Source organism: Physeter macrocephalus, chromosome 21, assembly GCF_002837175.3.
Source record: "Physeter macrocephalus isolate SW-GA chromosome 21, ASM283717v5, whole genome shotgun sequence".
NCBI classification, from domain to species: domain Eukaryota; kingdom Metazoa; phylum Chordata; class Mammalia; order Artiodactyla; family Physeteridae; genus Physeter; species Physeter macrocephalus.
Window position 1 is genome coordinate 35,115,734 of NC_041234.1, and position 4,402 is coordinate 35,120,135.

Below are 4,402 nucleotides of genomic sequence, written 5' to 3' on the forward strand. Positions count from 1 at the left end.
CTCCCTATCCCACCCCTCTTGGTGGTCACAAAGCACAAAGGTGATCTCCCTGTGATATGCGGCAGCTTCCCACTAGCTATCTAATTTACATTTGGTAGTGTATATATGTCCCTGCCACTCTCACTTCATCACAGCGTACCCTTCCACCTCCCCATATCCTCAAGTCCATGCTCTAGTAGGTCTGTGTTTTATTCCCGTCCTACCACTAATCTCTTCATGACATTTTTTTTTCTTAGATTCCATATATATGTGTTAGCATACGGTATTTGTTTTTCTCCTTCTGACTTACTTCACTCTGTATGACAGACTCCAGGTCCATCCACCTCACTACAAATAACACAGTTTCATTCCTTTTTATGGCTGAGTAATATTCCATTGTATATATGTGCCACATCTTCTTTATCCATTCATCTGTTGATGGACACTTAGGTTGCTTCCATGTCCTGGCTATTGTAAATAGAGCTGCAATGAACATTTTGGTACATGACTCTTTTTGAATTATGGTTTTCTCAAGGTATATGCCCAGTAGTGGGATTGCTGGCTCATATGGTAGTTCTACTTTTAGTTCTTCAGGGAAACTCCATACTCTTCTCCATAATGGCTGTATCAATTTACATTCCCACCAGCAGTGCAAGAGGGTCCCCTTTTCTCCACACCCTCTCCAGCATTTATTATTTCTAGAGTTTTTGATGATAGCCAATCTGACCGGCGTGAGATGATATCTCATTGTCGTTTTGATTTGCATTTCTCTAATGATTAATGATGTTGAGCATTCTTTCATGTGTTTGTTGGCGATCTGTATATCTTCTTTGGAGAAATGTCTATTTAGTTCTTCTGCCCATTTTTGGATTGGGTTGTTTGTTTTTTTGTTATTGAGCTGCAAGAGTTGCTTATAAATTTTGGATATTAATCCTTTGTCAGTTGCTTCATTTGCAAATATTTTCTCCCATTCTGAGGGTTGTCTTTTGGTCTTGTTTATGGTATCCTTTGCTGTGCAAAAGCTTTTAAGTTTCATTAGGTCCCATTTGTTTATTTTTGTTTTTATTTCCATTTCTCCAGGAGATGGGTCAAAAAGGATCTTGCTGTGATTTATGTCATAGAGTGTTCTGCCTATGTTTTCCTCTAAGAGTTTGATAGTGTCTGGCCTTACATGTAGGTCTTTAACCCATTTTGAGTTTATTCTTGTGTGTGGGGTTAGGGAGTGTTCTAATTTCCTACTTTTACATGTAGCTGTCCAGTTTTCCCAGAACCACTTATTGAAGAGACTGTCTTTTCTCCACGGTATATCCTTGCCTCCTTTATCAAAGATAAGGTGACCATATGTGTGTGGGTTTATCTCTGGGATTTCTATCCTGTTCCATTGATCTGTATTTCTGTTTTTGTGCCAGTACCATACTGTCTTGATTACTGTAGCCTTGTAGTATAATCTGAAGTCAGGGAGCCTGATTCCTCCAGCTCCATTTTTCGTTCTCAAGATTGCTTTGGCTATTCGGGGTCTTTTGTGTTTCCATACAAATTGTGAAATTTTTTTTCCTAGTTCTGTAAAAAATGCCAGTGGTAGTTTGATAGGGATTGCATTGAATCTGTAGATTGCTTTGGGTAGTAGAGTCATTTTCACAATGTTGATTCTTCCAATCCAAGAACATGGTATATCTCTCCATCGATGTGTATCATCTTTAATTTCTTTCATCAGTGTCTTATAATTTTCTGCATACAGGTCTTTTGTCTCCTTAAGTAGGTTTATTCCTAGATATTTTATTCTTTTTGTTGCAATGGTAAATGGGAGTGTTTTCTTAATTTCACTCTCAGATTTTTCATCATTAGTGTATAAGAATGCCAGAGATTTCTGTGCATTAATTTTGTATCCTGCTACTTTACCAAATTCATTGATTAGCTCTAGTAGTTTCCTGGTAGCCTCCTTAGGATTCTCTATGTATAGTATCATGTCATCTGCAAACAGTGACAGCTTTACTTCTTCTTTTCCTATTTGGATTCCTTTTATTTCTTTTTCTTCTCTGATTGCTGTGGCTAGAACTTCCAAAACTATGTTGAATAAGAGTGGTGAGAGTGGGCAACCTTGTCTTGTTCCTGATCTTAGTGGAAATGCTTTCAGTTTTTCACCATTGAGAACAATGCTGGCTGTAGAGTCCATCTTGTGTAATGTATCATTTAAAGCTTGTGTTTCCTTATTTATTTTCATTTTGGATGATCTGTCCATTGGTGAAAGTGGGGTGTTAAAGTCCCCTACTATGATTGTGTTACTGTCGATTTCCCCTTTTATGGCTGTTAGTATTTGCCTTATGTATTGAGGTGCTCCTATGTTGGGTGCATAAATATTTACAATTGTTATATCTTCTTCATGGATCGATCCCTTGATCATTATATAGTGTCCTTCTTTGTCTCTTGTTATAGTTTTTACTTTAAAGTCTATTTTGTCTGATATGAGAATTGCTACTCCAGCTTTCTTCTGATTTCCATTTGCATGGAATATCTTTTTCCATCCCCTCACTTTCAGTCTGTATGTGTCCCTAGGTCTGAAGTGGGTCTCTTGTAGACAGCATATATATGGGTCTTGTTTTTGTTTCCATTCAGCCAGTCTGTGTCTTTTGGTGGGAGCATTTAATCCATTTACATTTAAGGTAATTATCGATATGTATGGTTCTATTACCATTTACTGAATTGTTTCGGGTTGTTCTTGTAGGTCTTTTCCTTCTCTTGTGTTTCTTGCCTAGAGAAGTTCCTTTAGCATTTGTTGTAAAGCTGGTTTGGTGGTGCTGAACTCTCTCAGCTTTTGCTTGTCTGTAAAGGTTTTAATTTCTCCATCAAATCTGAATGAGATCCTTGCTGGGTAGAGTAATCTTGGTTGTAGGTTTTTTTCCTTCATCACTTTAAATATGTCCTGCCACTCCCTTCTGGCTTGGAGAGTTTCTGCTGAAAGATCCGATGTTAACCTTATGGGGATTCCTTTGTGTGTTATTTGTTGTTTTTCCCTTGCTGCTTTTAATATGTTTTCTTTGTATTTAATTTTTGACAGTTTGATTATTATGTGTCTTGGCGTGTTTCTCCTTGGGTTTATCCTGTATGGGACTCTCTGTGCTTCCTGGACTTGATTGACTATTTTCTTTCCTATATTAGGGAAGTTTTCAACTATAATCTCTTCAAATATTTTCTCAGTCCCTTTCTTTTTCTCTTCTTCTTCTGGGACCCCTATAATTCGAATGTTGGTGCGTTTAATGTTGTCCCAGAGGTCTCTGAGACTGTCGTCAGTTCTTTTCATTCTTTTTTCTTTTTTCTGCTCTGCAGTAGTTATTTCCACTATTTTATCTTCCAGGTCACTTATCTGTCCTTCTGCCTCAGTTATTCTGCTACTGAGCCCATCTAGAGTATTTTTCATTTCATTTATTGTGTTGCTCATCGTTGCTTGCTTCCTCTTTATTTCTTCTAGGTCCTTGTTAACTGTTTCTTGCAATTTGTCTATTCTATTTCCAAGATTTTGAATCATCTTTACTATCATTATTCTGAATTCTTTTTCAGGTAGACTGCCTATTTCCTCTTCATTTGTTAGGTCTGGTGTGTTTTTATCTTGCTCCTTCATCTGCTGTGTGTTTTTCTGTCTTCTCATTTTGCTTATCTTACTGTGTTTGGGGTCTCCTTTTTGCAGGCTGCAGGTTCGTATTTCCCGTTGGTTTTGGTGGCTGTCCCCAGTGGCTAAGGTTGGTTCAGTGGGTTGAGTAGGTTTCCCGGTTGGGGGGACTAGTGCCTCTGTTCTGGTGGATGAGGCTGGAACTTGTCTTTCTGGTGGGCAGGTCCACGTCTCGTGGTGTGTTTTGGGATGTTGGTAGCCTTATTATGATTTCAGGCAGCCTCTCTGCTAATGGATGGGGCTGTAGTCCTCTCTTGCTATTTGTTGGGCATAGGGTGTCGAGCACTGTATATTGCTGGTCCTTGAGTGAAGCTGGGTCTTGGTGTTGAGATGGAGATCTCTGGGATATTTTCGCCGTTTGATATTGCGTGGAGATGGGAGGTCTCTTGTGGACCAGTGTCCTGAGGTTGGTTCTCCCACCTCAGAGACAAAGCTCTGACGCCTGGCTGGAGTGCCAAGAGCCTTTAATCCACATGGCTCAAAATAAAAGGGAGAAAAAATAGAGAGGAAAGAAAAGGAAGGAAGGAAGGAGGGAGGGAGGGAGGGAAGGAAAGAAGAAAGAAAGGAAGGGAGGAAGGAAGAAAGGAAGGGAGGAAGGAAGGAAGAAAGGAAGGAAGAAATGAAGGAAGGGAGAAAGCAAGAAAGGAAGGAAGGAGGCGAGGAAGAAAGGGAGGAAGGAAGAGAGGAAGAAAGGAAGGAAGGAAGGGAGGAAGGATGGGAGGAAAGAAGGGAGGAAGGAAGGAAGAAAGGAGGGAAGGA